We start from the raw sequence: 19243 nt of genomic DNA on the forward strand, positions 1-19243 counted from the left end.
ATCGTGCATCTCGATCAAGTGTCGGCTGTGCAATAAGCAACTTTCCTTCGCCTGGGAATATAGTTCGCAGGAAGTTACAATAATCTTGGACCACCTGGGATATCAGACTAATTTGCTTAGGTAAGGTGTTTAAGTATCTCTGATCTCGGAGTGATTTTCAATCAAAAGCTGATTGTCACGAAAGATAATGAATATAACATGTCGTTAAGAGAGTTTGACTAAATGCTGTAATTACTAGATATATTATTAAATGAGTACCAAAGAATAGTATATAAATATTAAATTGCATAAAAAATGAAGTTTCTAAAAATAAACTGATCGTACAGTCATTGCTTTGCTTGCGAAAACCTCAATTAGCAATACTCGACCAGTTTGAAAAGCCGGTTATCGCACCTCCATTACATCTTCGGAAAGTTATCGGAGATGAGTACGTTCTTTTCGAAAAGTTTTCGCGCTGGATCCGCACAAGTTGTTAAGGCAAAAGCCCGTTATCATGCCGGTGATTACGGATCCTATAGAAAGTCACAGGGTGCGGCACGGCCGAAACTTGGCACGCGGTTGACAGGTTTACGATGACTATCGGAAAACATGAAAACGGTAAATTACAGCCGGGCATTGCGGCGCAGGCATGCCGCGCGCGTATTTTCCCGTCGCGAACTCAATAATCCGCTTGTATCGCGCACACGATGCCTCCGTCGAGCGGTCATTTGCGGCGATTGTTGTAACTGATTGATTGCGCGCGCAATTTTCGATAAAACTCTCCTTCGCGAGATTACATTTACTGTTTTAATTACGTCGCCGTATGAAAAATACGGGAGAAGGAAATGACATTTTGCTTTTATTTTTTTTTCCCTTCAAGTCGTCAATTTCGCGGAAAATATCTACTTATTATATTATTTAATATATCGATTTTCTACTTTTATCGTGTACGTAGCTTGACCTTAATAAATCAGTGGGTTTCATGAATTCTTAAGGATAGTAGACATCGAGATAATACTTATTGCGCTCCACTTGATTAATTTGAACTGAATTTTCTCAATAGTACCTTATTAATGTTTATATCTGATTTCTATGCAGTGGTCTGCAATATTTATCCTTTCCGCTCGCTACTTCGTGGCATTAAAGATCACGATATAGTATAGGAGTACAAGATGAAACAACCACAAATTGCAGTCTTGAGTTATACCAGCGAAGCGTTAACACTCCAAAGTTCGCGCATGCCGACTGTCACAATTACTCGTGCATGAAACAAACACATCGTCGGTTGCGTGGTTCACCATTGATTGCATAGCTCCGCCGATCGTATGTATATATTCTGATACGGAGGAATACGTACACGCGCGGCTGCCGGTTGTAGCTACAGCGGTCCAGTAAAACCGTCGGTTTGTTTCATGCTTCGAATTGACATATATATCTTCTCTCTCAGTAACCAGCAGCAGCGGCAGCAGCTGCAGCTCGACCGCGAGTCCGACTCGAACACATACTTGAAACTATCAGCTCGACTGTCAAACTGGAATCGATAATGTAGTCGGCCACAATGGGTGTCCGCCTCTTCTGGAGCAACTCTTGCATACGAGCGCAGAGATGGATCCGTAACTTTCCAGGGAGAATCGAAGAACTCGTGCACAGGAGAGGCTTATGCTCCGCGAGCTTATAAGAGTGTTCCGAAGTATGTACACTAGCGCATGAATTATGGACCAGGCGACGAGGGAGACATATCTTCGAGTTATGCAAAACCTGGTTCTCGATGCAGGTTCACTTTTCGATGACACGCTCGCACGTACTGTGTCTCGGCATATCTATAAAAGTTGCCCCGACTTGCTCGGACTCGGCCGTTGGGAAATAAAATTACGGGTTTCTCTCTCTCTCTCTCTCTGCTTCGCTTATAAATATATATTTATAATATGTATATAAATAACATTATAAATATATATTCATGTATTCATCAACATATATTATAAATTTTGTTACGAAAATCATAAATTATGTAATTTAATGTATAATATAATTTGTCATTGAATAATAATATTATTCGTAACCGCATTTTGAGATTTTATATGTTTCTATTTTTAATTCCATTTCATTAATTGCTTCCACTAACTGATCTTTCTCAATAAAACTGTTTGCTATTGTTATAACTAGAACAACTATTAGCAGTGAAAACACTGATCTCTCAGTTAAGAGTATATACATATATGTGTAAATATTCCTAACTACGATTTGCGATACGTAACTCTACGACAGAACAAATATTAGAAAGTCAACTTTTGCAAAAGTTTATTATTTTCCTAAAAATATTTTGAGTTTGTCGCGCATACTAAATCCAGTAGAGCAACGCGCGATACGTATCGAGAAGAAATTTGGGTTGTGCTCGGAACGAAATCAGCTCAAGCGTACCAAACTAGAGTCGATAATATAGTCATTGATGGCATAACTCCGTCGCGCGAGAAGAGATCAGTAACAACTCGCAACTTCACGGGAGAGCTTAAGAATTCGAGAAAGCCTGGGGCTTATAAGAGCCGCCTCGGCTCCGAAGTATGTACTTTGATGCATGTATTATGCACCAGAAGACGTATACGAAATGTATCTTCGGGTTATGCAAAATTTGCTATACTTGGCACAGTCTTCTCTTTCTCTTTCCCTCTCTCCCTTTTTCTCTTTTTACGTTCCTGCTTCCGCTTATTCCCGATGAAAACGCGTATACGTTCTTCATTCGCATTTCGATAAGGACATGCGTTTTTATTCCAAGTCGTATTTGATATCGGCGAGATAAAAATTTAAATTTCTTTATAAAGAAATATACTAGAGAAACCAGAGTGGAATCGTATTCTCCGTCGTGTATCTCTTCTTGAGTTATGAGTAAAAAGCTTAAGACGATAGCTTTGATTATCATAATATAAATTGCAAAAAAATAGGTATGTTGTATATTATATTTATATTTCTACCTTGTAAAATACAAAAATAAAAAATAATGCGGAATGATACAGAAAAATAATACAGAATTTATTGCATATCTTAAATGCAGTCTATGTACGTATAAATAAACATTAAATATATTATTAAATTTTATTAATTCTAAGTTTAATTATAAATGTGATTAATTTTATTTAATTAATCTGACATCAAATTTACCTAAAAATTTTAATAAATTTACTGTTCAAGAAGAGAAAAAGAGAAAGAGACAGAGAAAATTATGTATTACGTGTTATGAATAAAATGTATATTACACACACTTTCACATCCTTTGTATATTATTATTATAAAATAATGAATAATTATATATATGTTAAACTGATTAAAAAATTACTAGATGAAGAAAACAATAAGCATAATAGGCATATCATTTTTGACAGAATAATAATTATCTTCAGCCTAATATATTGATATTCAATCAAAGTATTCGATTGCTTAAGTCACTTCATAATCTAAAATACACTCAGGTCCCGATGAAATGTTAATGCAATAGAATATGCATATCAAAGCAACTATGCTTGAATCTCAACATTCTCAACCATTAACGAGACCGCTGAGTAGCAGATTGGAAGCTACTGCGCACGAAGTCGTTTTCATATGTGTATGTATGTATATACATATATATATATATATATATGCATATAATATATATATATATATATATATATATATATATATATATATAAATTGTTTCGTGTACATAATTAATACGCACGATGGCCTGGCATGGCCAGCTATCTACATAATAGTTCTAACTAGACATTGCACTTTGATCGATAGACATCGTTGATATTATAGGCGTCGCAAACGTCACGGACACCAGAGACGTCATAGACGTCGGGTCACGTATCTAATGAGCAATCGTGGCGGCTAAAGCGTTGCGATACCAACATTATCTAACCAGATTATAGCTTGCAATATCATCTAGTGAATCCGGTCGTAGTAAAATCGACCTGGTTTCTCTTGGAAGAAAAAGTAAACCTTCTGTTTCACAATTGTTTCTCAATTCAAACTGAATCGATCTATATTTTTAATCGCAGACATGATCGGATCCCTAATGAACCGATAATTTTGCTAATGACGCGTGATCAGGAACTGTTTGTTGTACATACATATATGCCTATTGACGCCACTATTTGGAGAGAGAACAGTTTGATTAACCGACGATAGACACAAGATTCTCGTGGAAATATCAAGAATTGTATCAGATGCATTGTCCTATATTCAATGAAATAAAGCAGCGCATTAGATTATTTAATTCTCCCATTTATTTGGATTAAATTATCACTTTGGTCAGCTTATTTCTTGGTCGATTTTCTAAATCGATTTATCGGAATAAACCAGTTGAGGGAGATAAACCAATTTGCAACTTAGATTCAATGCGAGATATTCGTTTTTCCGGCACGTGAAACGGAGTCAATCGAAAAATGCACTTTTCGACGCTGCCTTCTAACCGATATCGCCGGAAATGGGCGCGTCCTATCCTGAAATCTATCCACGCGAAGGGATGCCCTACGGGTTGGCGTACGGTTACTGCACCCATCCCTCTGCGAGCACTCGATGCAGAGAGACGAGTTTCTAGAAAGTTGGACAGGAGCGGCTAGTTGCACGTGCAGGCACGCGATCGAGCGGGAGATTTTTGCACGCGATCATACCGGTCGGATGAATTCCCGAACGACAACGACGCGGCCCTCCCAAGCCCGTGGGATCTGGTCGGTATGTGCGTTAACGTGACCGTATAACCATTGGCCGTTGCGGATAAAAGTATTACACGTAATGAAATCGTATCTGCGGGATTCGTAGGAACGTGGCTACCGCTGACTACGTTAACATTCAACCGTAAAGAGATTCAACTCGGTGCATGTGTGTGTGTGTCTTCATAGAAAAAAAGTTGGTTGGACAAGTTTCAGCTCCGACGAAATCAATCTGTAGTGAATATTAATTTCTCGAGAATGTCAATCAATATTTAATAATTTTCAACGGGGTTTTTCGTACTTTCTGTTTAATCAGATTCCTCGTAAAAGTATAAATTTATATAATTAATATACTTGGTAAATGATCATCGATAAAATTTACTTTAGAATATATTTACATTAATATAAGTGTAATGAAATTTAACTTTAATATTTTATTTAGAATTCTTAATACGTTATCGATTGGTATCGATTTGTCTCGTTTAATTAATTTGGTCAAAATTTAACTATCCGTGACCTAACTATCCGGCTATTTGCAGGAAATTGACGGCTATAACTCATTAGAGCGGACGCAGTATAGAAGAGCCAATAACTCGTAATGAAAGTGTATATTATATATATATATATATATATTGAAAATATATATATATATTGAAAAGAGAGGCGCGTTTGCACACACGATATTCACTTGCCACGTTATTAACTTGGTTGACCTGTATTAATCTTAATCGCTCGTTTCCAAGTTGAACTGTACCATATTTTAAACTACAAATTAAATTCCCGTTAAGAGAAGTCAATTGCAACTCACTCCGCGAGATATAAAATCATGTATTATTACGTATCGCGAGGCTTTTTTCGAGAACACACCTTGTACATTTCATACAGATAAAGCAATTGCATCCGGTATATATAATGGTTAGAAACAGGTAGTTTCAAACGATAAAATACGGAATGTATAATTGGAGGATAAATTACTACAATGTCCGCCTTTCGAAATGCGCGCAGTTTTCTCTGAATCGTAGAACAAGTCGATCGCCGAAAGCAATTACTGACCAGATATGCGCGATTATATATACGAGCGAGTGATCGATAAGAGGGTGGCTTTCGTGATAAGGGCAAAGTCCTGGCCTCTCGGCTGTGTGCTACCAATTGCTCGCACCTTTAAATTGTAGTTAACGAAAAGGATCAAAGGCTTTCGATTCTCTCGTTCGCCGATCGTGTAACTTTACTAACCGGTTTTTGCTCGGAATAATCTTATTTCCCATGGTCCATCCGAATGTTTTAACTCTTAGTAACGTATGCAAAATCCAGGCGGAAGTCATAAATATAAATAGCGAATGCAGAAGCTCTTTACTATTCGCATTTCAACGAATATACGTATATTTAATGCGCGCATGGTTCAATAATCAAAATAATCAATTCGTTAAACGAAGCGCCTTGCATTACTTATTCATCCGCAGCATGCCGTGCGTTTAATCGCGTGTCGTATCGGTAACGTAGAACGAAATACCGTATTAATTAAAGTGTACCGTAGTAATCAGCTGACAGTAATTACCTGTCGGTGTGTCTCGCATCGCGACCCAAGCTGCCAACCCTTTCTCGAGCTTTCGCTCGAAATCGGATTGCGCGAGTCTCGCGAATGTCGAGCGACCATCTTATCGTAATTAACGATATTTTCTTGTATGTACATATTGATGGGAAGCGAAAATTAATTCTCTACGAACACATCGAGAGAAGCAGTAGATCGATTAACGAATAAATTTATAAATATCTTGAAAACAAATAATTTCTGCGATGTAATCTAACGAGTTTTCTAATATCTCGTGATGAAGGAATTATCTCGAGCGTCTTATAAAATTTGCGTTCGCTCAAAGGATGAATTATTTAAACGAGAACGAATCCTCGTTGTACGATGATAGCTCTAGACGACATTTATGTCTCTCGCATTAAATGCGCTCATATTTTTTTCATTTTTTCCACTATCTTGTCGTAGAACCGACTCCCTCTCGAACGTGAGACAAATCGCGAGTCGGTGATTTATCGACACTACCGGACCACTCGAACGTTCGAGATCGCACCGGCGGTAAATTAAGCGTTTCCACAGAGCTGCAGCCCGGTAAATGGGTGACACTCGATTTGCTCGCGTAGCTTTTGGAGCACAGCCGGAGATACGATCGAAGATACGACCCAAGATTCGGCCGAGGGTGTATATTGCTATATCTATCGAAGAAGCTTCGTGCTTTACGTGGAAGGATAAATGGTATAATAATGGAGTGTTCTTTGAGATTAGTTGAAGTAGTCTCTGGAAATATCTATATTTAATATTATACTCTACCGTTGTTCTCTATAACAAAAGCAAACTTGAAAAATAGACATTTAGGAATATCTACGTGCAAAAAATTTTATAAATTTTATGTGACAACAAGGATATATATTTTATTTATTTCAAATTAAGAGATTCGTGAAAACAACTTATATTTTTAACGGTACAAATGAGTAACGAAACATTATTCTTCGTAGCAAGTTTCAATCGGATTCTAATAGAATCTGAACTGGGAAACTCAAGATCCTATTACCAAGATATTTCGTATTCAAATTCGGAAAACTCACGACAAAAGATAGTGTCCAACTGTATATTTTTACTGGCAGAAGTATCGTCGCGTGAAATTCATCGGAGAATGCGATCTTTAAAGTTTAAAGGGCAAAGCATGCCAAAGCATAGCCTTACCGCGGTTCTAGTTCAATTTATCTTTTATCACGAAACATGGATAAATAACTTCTCTTAAGGCAGTTTCCAATATTTCTTCCTACGGCCGTGCAATTTATTCTTGCAGCCAACAACCGGACGGCAATAGAGAACTGCTTGTACAAATCTGAGGCGCGGTTCACCGCGCGAGTTTAACCGGTGGGCTCGAGCTTCTCTTCGTTGTTACAAGAATACGTAACGAGTGCGGTGCTTAGCATTAAACCGACCACGCGCATAACATTAATCCGTATTACGTTGTTTTACGCGATCCTCGACGCTCAGCGGGAATAATGCGGGATTACGTTGTAAATAATTCCGCGCATTGTTACGTGAATCACGACCGCATAAGTGGAAGATCGTTTTCAATGCATTCATTTTTATTGATGACATTTATGGCTATTAAATTTTGCAAAAAATATCTTTCAAATTTTACAATCGCATAGTCTGGCTTAATTAATCGAGATAATTCCCTGCAACGAGTACACGCGCGCAATGAATAATATACAAGTTTTTTTCAGCTCTTAAAAAAACTGCGAGTTTTTCATATACAAAAATTATACGCAGAAATTTATTAATTTACAAAACACATTTCGACAATACTTTTAACAATTATATGTTTCAAGATTTATAAAAGCATATTTTTTATACGCATTCTTCAAATTTTTATACATTATGTTCGAAGTGAGCGTTGTATCTGCATCGAACATTTTTTTAAATGAATAAATACCTAGCGCATGTTGTTGTAATGTCAAATGAGTCTTAATCTCGCTCTTTCTCATCCATTTAATCCTCGGCTAAGCGAGAGCCAGCGCAGAGAGAGAGTGGCCGGTATTATTTCCTTCAAATTGTAACAAATATAACGCGAGAATACACGTACATGAGTCTCTTAAATACCAGAACGAATCTTTCCTCGCGGCTATACGATCGTTAAACATTTAAATGGATTCTCATGGTGGCTTTAGAACGAAACAAGGAACACGATGAGTAGTATACGCGACGGGGCGGCAATGTAAGAGGGCGGGGGATGAAAACGGTTTGGAGTTTCCGTAGTTTCGATATCTGCCTCCGCGAATGTTGCAGCTCGCAGCGTTCAAATATTTATCGGACACGCCTTACATACCCAAACTAAAACTCCGGATTCCGGTAGTTACGACGTTATTAATGGCCCGCTACAAAATGCTCGTAAATTTTCGTGGAATTTAACGCCGATTTTACCTTAAGCTGTGTCGGAGGTTCGCGACTGAAACTGGCAACAAAATTATTTATATTATGTTATATTGTTTTCTTATAACACACTTTTCTCGGTATATACAATTGCGATCTTTTGCAAAAAATTATTTTGATTTTATTTCATAAATTTAAGTGTGGCGTAAGACTGCTACTTCTCTACAAACGCGCATAATTAATAAATTATGCGCTGCTTGTGCGGAATACTACGCTTTCGCTGTTCCTTCATCGATCCCGCTACGCTGAGAACGATATAGAGTCTCTTATAAAGGTCGAAGACACTGGTCCCATCTACGGTATAATGTAGCGTATAAGATTTATACAAAACACCGCACAGCTTGGTGGACTTATTCCGTAAAACTTTTAATGTTTCGATAATGTGCAACGAAAAATTCATATTACAAGCAAACTTTGAAAACTTTCAAATCTCCATTGAGAAGATTTATATTAATCAAGATAGCACGAATTAAAAATAATATATAACAATATTATATATTTTTTAAAATATGTTTATCTTATATTTTATCGAGATATTTAAACTAAAAATATGTGTTTATAGCGATTTACTTTTACTTTTTCAATAATACGAACCGAGAAAAATCTTGAGAATAAATACATAAAATAACGAGATCGATACATTAATATTATTGATAATTGTCTTAATTATTTAATAATATTTTTATCGACTTTTCTACATACTAGCGTTTTAAACCTTAAAGGTGCCTTAAAGATCCTAGATGGCCCGCTGCAACTGTACGAGCTTTACGCTTCGTCTATTCGCATATATTCCCAAGCGTTCCCGAGCATACACCGACGTAAAAGCATCGAAGACGAGACGACATAGGTTAAGCTCGTCTTTTCCTCTCGCAAATAAAAAGTTGCTCTTCCGAAAGACGAACGTGGTTGTAACCGCGGATCCGTGGGTTCCCGGTGGTTTGCAGTGACGAGTTGAAAGGGGAACGCTTGAAAGCTCTGGTTTGCCCTTTGAGAGAACGGTTAATTTGCAAATACTTTGCTGGAATATCCCGTCGCATTTATTTCGAAATGTATGAAAATTGCTCGGTTGCTCTAAAGAACGAATACATCATCAGGGAATAGAGTTAAAATCGAGCTAATCTCTTTTTTTGCGTTTATGTGTTTTTTTTTTTTTTTTTTGCATTTCTATCCGACAATTTTTCATCTTTCATCATCCTACGTTTCCTACGTTAACAACCTATATTTTTTTATTATTTTATTTTTTTAATTTTCATCGATACAGGGATGGCAATATTTTTTACAAGGATTAATAATTCGTAAATGATTGCAAATCGTGCAAATAAGAATCGCAAAGACGCTACATATACGAACGTTTTCGAGTAGAAACACTCGAAACTTAAGCCATCGACGTTTACCACCGTTTTCCACCTTCCTGTCTGTGTCTCCGCATCCTCTCTCCTCTGACACTCTACCAAAATCCATTAATAAAATGGAGCAAGCGAAGCGAAATACGTCTGTATATGTATTCACGTTCGTGTTTATGTACGAGGGAAAGTGTAGAGGATGCTCTGAGCAGGCTGTAGAGAGGGATACGGAAGAGGAGAGAGTGCCAGGTAGAGACGCAGCGAGCCGCATAGCGCGAAACGGAGTATATAACGTGGATTGTGTAGATGCTCCCCATGTAGAGTATGCGCGCATAACACTTGGCATACATATATTTGTATATACATATATATATATATATATATATATATATATGTATACCAAGCATATATAAATACCAAGCATATATATATGCATATATATATATATATATGCATATATATGCGCATATATGCGTTATACGCGTAGCGCGATTCGCACTATCGTGTTCTCGGCTCGGCGCGCCACGTCGTGTCGATCCTTCTCTCGTCGTCCTCGCAATATCGAAAACAATGCGATTTTACTGCTGCGAGAGAGCGCGCGCGAGCAAAATGCACACCCCGTGACTCCACCACCTCCTCCTCGAACGAGTACGCTCTAGGGGCGCCACTAAAAAACCGCATGCAACTTTTTTTATGCACGAATAAACTGCGCGCGACTCGCTATTATCGTTACACGCGTGTTTCCGAGAGGCACGGACCGAGAAATTTTCGGCCGGAGACGGCCGCGATACGGCGCAAGTGTGTCATTAAACTTAAGCGTTTTCGTCCACCAGTTTGCATATAGTCGAAAATGGGGCTCTCCTCCGCATCCGGGCAATATTACGCGGGTATATATACCCGTGGATGTGACTGTATGTATGTGTGTGTGCTACGTGCATACGCATTAAAGCTTCTGCCGAAACTAGACATAATTAGATGAGAGTAGGATTTAAATATAGCCGCGTTACTTAAAAATATTTTACATTTTAATTCATGATAGTAGAATAATAATAATAATATACTTTCCGATCTCTCATTATTTAAACGTGTTGTTCGAAATGCGAAAGAAAATAATCGTGAAAGGATATGAAAAAAGCGCAGATGCAAAAACTGGTCTCCGTTTATGCTAGAAATTTTCCGTCTGAAACTTTTGCTTATCTCTTTATTGTCTTGCATTCGTTTTAGATATCAATCTGAATTATATAAATCATAGAGAATTATGTGATCGCTGTAAAAAATGATAGAAAAAAACAGTATGAACCGCACATGGAACGATCTTATATGATTTCACGGAATTATCTGATTCTCATTTTATACAAAACGACAATAATACATCATTGATTAAAGACGATTGATGTATTATATGCTTAACGTGACTTTGCAAACTGCCACTTAGGGGTTCTTCTTGTCAGACTGGAGATGAAAGTCTAAACATTACATTGGATTCAATCTTGAAAACGATTCTGTATAAACCATGTCTATCTGCGGTTTATTTGCGATGATATCCGTCAATCTCGACCCCATAAATTGCTCAAAATATTCAGCGAAGCTTAAAATCTCTTCGGTAAACGACGGCTGCTCAGGCCAAGCAACAGTCTCTGTCTGCCTGATTTGGTTTAACCTCGATCGAGCAGATAAGATTGAAATATAACGTCGATAATGCCAATATCTTGTTACATGCTTCAGCTGGTGTTTCGAACAACCCTGAAAACGTGGTGGACATGGCAAACCATTACTGAGCCGCATTATTTTTGCGAAATCAAATATGATATAGTGCGATATGATGAGATCGGAGATAGAGATCCATTTTCGCGATTTGTAATTTTAATAGCGATAATTACGACATACGCTTAATTATTACGATACGCGTATAATCTTTCATCTATTACGTACAGCGTAATAATAGACTACATGTAGACTGCAAACTGGAATCCATGTTAAATTATATCGGAAAATTCAAACAATTTACATCGTGACATATCTCGTTAATTTAGTCTTTTGCGTTTGTACTTTTGCTTCGCGCTCTCACCCACGAAAATAATATAATCAAAAGACATATAATATTCTTGATTTTTAATTCAACACTCAAGACTCGTCATACACGAGACAAAGACATCCGTTATGCGATTTCCATATCGACGGTCATTTTTCTTCCGCCGTGCCGATCGGCGAACGTTTAATAATTAAAAGACCATTTCAACGTGGCGTCACAAGGAGTTTTCCTAATGGAAGTCACATGGAGACTAGCAATATCGTTTACCGTCAACGTCGCTGAGGGAATCGCGCCCGCATCGAGAGAACGTAATTATTTCGCGAACGTTAACGACGTCGGAATAACGAAATCCCCATCGATTGCTCACCCTTATATATATACCTATATTGCTGGTAATTATTGTACCAGATGGAACATATATTACATAGCATTGCGTATCATTTCCATGCAATAGCGCAAAAATTTATGGAGCGGTTCAACATTAAATGTCAACATTCACAAGTGATAATACAGGAATTTGTGTGAAATTGCGAATGTCCGATGAGCAGATAAAGTCATCAGATTTGTTATTTTATCCGTTATTGGATTACAGGATCGCTAATCTGACTGAGTGTTATACGGGCTAATAACGATATATTTTGACATATATTGTATATATACATATTGCCTCTTTTGCAGTTGATATTTTGTTCAGCTTGCATTTATCTGCGTCACGCGTCATTAAGCCCAAACTTTTATGTTGCTGACGCCAGTTGAAAAGCATTATCAATGTAGAAGTTTTAAGAAAGATCTAAGAAGATGAATCAACTGTGAGAGAAACTTGATGAAACTTTTTATTTTATGCGTTTGCGCGCCATACTTTTCGCTCGAAATTCCCCTCCATCTATCGCGCGTTCGAGACTTAAAGATAAAAAGGTAACAAAATATATTTTATCGATAAGCTGATATAACACACTTTCCCGAGTTCCATGATTCCATCAATTTTCCTTCCTCTCTCTGTCTCTCTCTAATTTTTAAGCCAAGTCCTCCGCGGGCAGACGATTCACGAGATGATAATGTACATCCGGCATGGCCTCGCTATTCAGGTGCGAGGAAATCCGGTTCGTCAATAACCATCGCGTAATCGCGAGAATGCAATAGCAAATGGCGATGGCGCTCCTCGCGGCCGTTAATCGTCGAGCGCGACTGTTTCAAAAGCATTTTCGCTTTAACGTTCTCGTTAAAACGCGCTCTCTCGACTGGTCCGAGACGACGCGGCGCGACGCCGGCACGTACCGAGATGGGCGAAACTAATTTCCGCTCGGAGATGAAACAGCCACCGTCGTTTAATTCGTGCCTTAGTGTCAATGGGGGCCATTAACGCTTCATCGGGGTGTGGATATTTCGCGCGCCGTTTATCCGAGAGGCCGCTCCCTCCCTAGTTTTTAACGCGGATTCATTTCGTTTCATAACGCGCGCATGTCGATGTGCGTCGGCGCGTCGCAGCTTCTCTGCATTTTGATACCGTGATGCCCACCTCGTTCGCGTCGAATGCGCCTCGTTACGCGCCGGTTAATGATTCACGGCGCAAAACTCGACGTCGAAATTTGAACACGTCCACAGGCCATCGGCTTTGCAGTCTACTGGGAGATTACAATTCGATCATTCCGTCGCGTGTATAATAGCGAAATTACTAATTTCAATTAAATTTTTACCAAACCTTTGAATGAGTTTGTCGCCGCCAAATGAACCGTCATTGTGCGCGAGCGCGGTGTAACTAATGTACGATGTAATTAATTATCCTGACTTTTTTATTCCTCGTTGCTATTATTATACTATTGTCAAGTGATTTAATTATCTCCCGAGTTATTAATGCGAGATATCAGAGCGCTGATGTATGTGAAAAAATATGATCATTTTAAAATACACATGTATCTCCGTACAAAGAATTCGATATTGACAATTTTGAATAATTGATTAGTACAATTAGAAGGAAGAAATAATTTTCATGTTTTAATGTATAAGATACTTGAAGGATATCATGTTTTAGCAAGCAAGGACCATCGTTCGTCCTACGCAAGAAGACGTCTTCCGTGGAAAGCGCGGCTTTTCCCGGCTGGCTCACTGCATAAATGATACATAAACACTGGCATCGTAAGAGTGTACATAAGCGACGCAAAGCGCGAAGGCAGGTCTCTTCGCTTTACGTAACGAGGAAACATCTACCGGAGCTGGGCAAACAGATGTGAAAATTGGAGCCTCGGCGTTTCACCACCGGGCTTCCATCCCCTTCTTGTTGCCATCCCCCACGGTCAATAAACACCGACGCCTCTCTCTCTCTCTCTCTCTATCTTCTCTTCTCTCGTTTCTTTCTTTCTTTCTTCGTATCATTCTCCTCTTTCGGAAGTCGCCGTAGCGAATGATGGATCACCACCAAGTACGGGCACTTCGCGTATACTCACTCTGCAAATTCGCCGTAAGCGGATTTAACTCTGCTGTGTTGTGATTACGTTCGTTGCGCATATTTATTCGCGAGAGATGTTCCGGTCCGGTGCGTCTTGTAATGTACTTTATTTATCGCGTTATTTGCAGCGCTACTTTCTCCGAAACAGAACTGCAAAATGCATTTACGTATTAGGCATTATCTACGAATATTATCTACACGAAGCATCGTTAATTCTGAATTATAATCTCCTTTTCAGTTAATCTATAATGGATATTTGCTCATCCATTAAATTCGTTTTTTACGTCGTTGTAATAATGCATAATATATATATGCAATTGGCATTGTTAATCTATAATGCAAGTGATATGCATCTTAATGTAAGTGTCGTTACATTTGAATATATTTTGAAATAAAAGCATTTTCTAATTAAAACCGGTTTTTTTAACCGTGTTACTGAGATAACATTAATCAGAATATACAAAGAATCTCTCGGTATATACAGATTTTTTCAAATTTTTTTCATTTATTCACATCAAATCTCGTTGGTGCGTTGATATCATGGAAATTTAGTATCGATGAGATAGCAGTATGCGCATAAATATAAATATGCACTTTTTACTTTTATATATATGAAGCAAGAAATGCATACTATCCACACACCAACATTTTTATATTTCGCGTCGTCGTGATGCATAGAACAAACGTAAAGCAATAGTATGAAAAACAAAAGCCGTGGTGACTTTAATGTTTCGAAATCGTATTGGCTTTCCGTATAGTCGTTGTGATTGCAAAAAAGAACGTTATATTTGACATTCCGTGCTGCAATGTGAAAAAATATAAAAAGAAAGAGAAACGCATATTTTTAAAAATCTTGATTAAAATGTTGCACGGTAAAATTCTGCGTACTTCACTAAAAATTTAACAACTTACACGTTATGGGTTTTAAATATACTTCAATTAATTCCTGATGTTTTATTAATAAATTAACGTCGATGAAATTTACGGCGAATATATGCGCGCGGTGATTGCGGAAAGTTTTTCATTCGCGATATGTGTAAATGTATGATTTTCGCTTGAGTATCAATGACAGTTCCTGCGATATTGCTTAAATGAGTTTCCAACTGTCTTTCTTGTTTGCCATATGACAGCGGGGTCGCTTCTAAAATAAAGCGGATATTGGGAAATGTCATAGAGAGATCGAATCATATACTTCGCTCTGCCGATAGTTCTTCTATTGTACTACTTTGCAACGATACTCGACCGCTACTTCCTTACAAGGAATTCACCAACATGTGCTTCTGTCTTGTTGCCATTCTTCTTCTTATACCAAAATGTTCCGCAAATTCCGTTACTATACTTTCTTCATGATTTCTTCAATGTTCAACTTTCGCCATAAAACTTAATGGAAAAGATTCTAGAATTGTGGGGAACGGAGAGACTTTCTATTTAAATAAAAAAATTTGCAAAGTCAAACAGTATAAAAAAATTAGCAGAACCACATTTCAACATTCGATTAGTGATAGTATAATTGAATAAAAAGAAATTAGAAGCAAATTTACTCGTTTTTAAGCCGCAAATCAGCTTGTTTACTTCAATTTGAAATTTGAATTGTCGCGATTATTTTTATTCTTTAAGATTCGTATTGTTGTATCAACGGAAATTAATGGAAAGGATTCTAGAATTATGGAACGGAGAAACTTTCTATATAAATAAAAAAATTCTCAAAGTCAAACAGTATAAAAAAATTAGCAGACCCACATTTCCACGCACAATTAGTGATAATATAATTGAATAAAAGAAATGAGAAGCTATTACTTTTTAAGCCGTAAATCAGCTTGTTTATTTTAAATTGAAATTTGAATCGCGATTATTTTTATTCTTTAAGATTCGTATTGTCGCTGCATCAACGATGAACTTCCTGAAACCACTCGCGACTCAGGTTGCCGTTAGGCGACGTTCCGCGGTTTCTGCGTTCTCTCGGCAAGCTCTGGAAGGATAATACGGGATACAATAATGGCAATTATATGGCTCGGAGTGCCGGTAATTGCCAGACGTAACTCACGACTGCCGCGACATTCGCCGCACGCACAAAGTTCGCGAGGTGGGTTGAGGAAACTTGCCTCATAACGCGCTTACATAAGGTTGTCCTGAGCCGCGGGCGAGAAATGTGGGACAGAAATAAATTAATTCTTGTCAAATGTGGTATACACGGAGGACACGAATTACACGAAGCGGTAAAGCGCGTTAAACGCACGCGGAAACGGCTGAAACAAATGTCGAAAAGTCGTGAGTGATCTGCAACGTTATGATATCCGGCTGTTAATTGAACGATAAAATAGACGCATCTACCTATATTTTTCCATAAATATTTGTGCGCGGATATAATAAAAAAAAATTGAGAAAGTACGCTTTTAGTGGCAAATACACTCTTATCGTACCGCTCTTTTGTAGCATTAAAAAAAGTCTCTTAATTTACCAAGATTTTTAATAAAGTTTTATTATTCTCTTGATATTCTCGGTAATGCACTTTCAGAAGAAATATATATTGCATATTCGTTATTTACTGACTTTTAAGATGCTAAGATTAAGTACGTACAAATTTTATACTCTGCGTGCAGCTAAGTAATGTTCTTTGATATTTTCACAATCGAGCATTGCGATAGAGGAAGCCATTTATTTCGTTGCGTATAGTTGCATCATTCTTTGCCAATTTACGTCCCAAACAAGAACCGCATTTTTTATCAATAGAAGATCTTCGAGGCATTTATAGATAAAGGTTTCACTTACGTCATAATTTTGTCATGATTCGCGGAACTTTCACTCATGGATGGTACTTTCTATCGGATATATCTGTAAATATCCTTCAGATAATATATTTAAGATACTTATATATATATATAATAGATTTTAGGATACTTTCAACGCTAATGAATATTGTTGCAGCTTCTCTAAAATATTTTAATATATCATTAATGAGAATTCATTAATAATTATGATAATGTACAAAAGTACTTTCTACTTTATTTTACAAACTTTATATACACTGACATAAATGTCCATACTTTTAGTCTTAGTTAGTTAAAACTATATATCGGATTAAAATCTACCTTTCTCTAGTAGTGTTGGGAAAAAGATAATCTATTTAATTAATATATTTCCCGTGTGCAATGTTTAAGTTTCATCTAGTAAATGGCAGCTGAAAGGGTCGTCTCTAGCTGATAATTTCGTCTATGTGCTTTGGATTGTTGGAGAATGTTCCGGTCTGACTAAATGTCAGTGGATCTCAGATTATTCGACATATGTACACAGTATATCAGTTGCTACTTAGGAAGTTCTGGCGAACTTGCCCTGCGTTTACTCTGCTAAGATCGTGTATCCATCTACCGACACGGATATCCCTAGCTGGTGTTGCAACGTGTGAGAAAGTCATGCAAATCAAGCGTCTTGGAAGTTCTTATCTCAATGATCATAGTGTGTTTACTTAGAAACTTTGATAGATCAGTTTTCACTTCGCTACGAGAAATACTTCCGATTCGGTAAATCTTGTTAAAAGTACCATTAAAAAATATATTCGCGCGCAGCGAAAATACATTTTTATACCTATTAATTTTTTCTCTTTAATGTCGCGAGAATTAATTTTCAATTAATACTCGATAGTTCCTAAATTGTCGAGTGCCGGCAGGAGAAATTATCAAAAGAGATTGCGAGCAAGAAAGAGAGAGGAAAAAAACACCAAAAAGCTTAGCTTAACGCGACGTAGATGAAGCGTAATGCGCTATCGCGGCACGTTCATTTGAGAAAAGCACCTCCACTTAGAGAAACATTCGCAGAATTTATCCGAGGGTGGAATGTAATAATTACTTCAATCCGGATATCTCCAGCTGTTATTATCATAAATAATTGATATTATAATAAATAGATTATCCATCCGCATAATAATTATCGTGATTTTAATTTTGTTTAATTGCACAATTTATGCCTTAATAATTATTTATAGTTATAAAATGAATGATTGTGTGATAAATACTTTGATGTATATAAAAGTCGATTTTGATAGCAAACTATAATAGTATTAGATTTTTCTCTCTTTTTCTCTGCCTCAAGATTACAATGGAAATGATTTTTATACAAGAAAATGCTCTCGTTTATAATTTTTCATTCCTTTTTGCCTTACCTTTTTACCGTTACCTTATTCATACTTAAGTATGGACGGTAGTTGTTGGTTGTACGTAAATCATTTCTCCGCTTCTCTTTTCCGCTGTTGTTACGGGAGTAAAACCATTTCCTCCCGTGTTCTTTTTACTGAATGTATACCTCGTACTCGCTATATCTTCACATTTTTCTCTCCGTCGCGTATGCGAGGACGCTTTGTCGTTCTTTGACGCGTCTTTTCCTCGATATTCGTTCACCGTCACACTAACAATAAGTCTTATGCATGATTTATATTTAAGCAGCGAGTCGCAGCTTGATTATATAAAATCATGAGAAATTTATGATGCTCTATCAAAATTTTAGACTATTAAAGCTCGCGCAAGAGATTGTTCAAAGAGCGAAGGTAGAGAATTGTATACGCTGAAAACGGCAATGAAATTACTGCGCTCCGGATTATATCTATGCCCTTTAATCTGCTAGATTGGAAGATACTAAGGATGGTTGAAGTACGCTTGTAAAGGAAAAGCCGTGCAACAACAACGGCGGGTTGTATCGCAACCTGTTCGTATCCTTATTCTCCAACCGCTACATAAATTCTACAATCTTCTAACAATGTTCTTCCGCTGTGGACAAAGAAGATATCCAGATAGCTTT

At 37.4% G+C, this 19243-nt stretch overlaps 1 long non-coding RNA gene across 1 annotated transcript; it reads left to right on the forward strand.

The window, feature by feature from the left end:
* Positions 1-3029, forward strand: LOC114933137 (uncharacterized). The gene is made up of 3 exons (XR_003820024.2): positions 1-120; positions 1078-1302; positions 1427-3029. It is a non-coding gene; the product is annotated as an uncharacterized LOC114933137 (long non-coding RNA).
* Positions 3030-19243: the final 16214 nt, after the last annotated feature.

This window comes from Nylanderia fulva, unplaced genomic scaffold (genome assembly GCF_048542155.1).
Source record: "Nylanderia fulva isolate GAGA-0341 unplaced genomic scaffold, ASM4854215v1 Scaffold29, whole genome shotgun sequence".
Classification (NCBI taxonomy): Eukaryota; Metazoa; Arthropoda; class Insecta; order Hymenoptera; family Formicidae; genus Nylanderia; species Nylanderia fulva.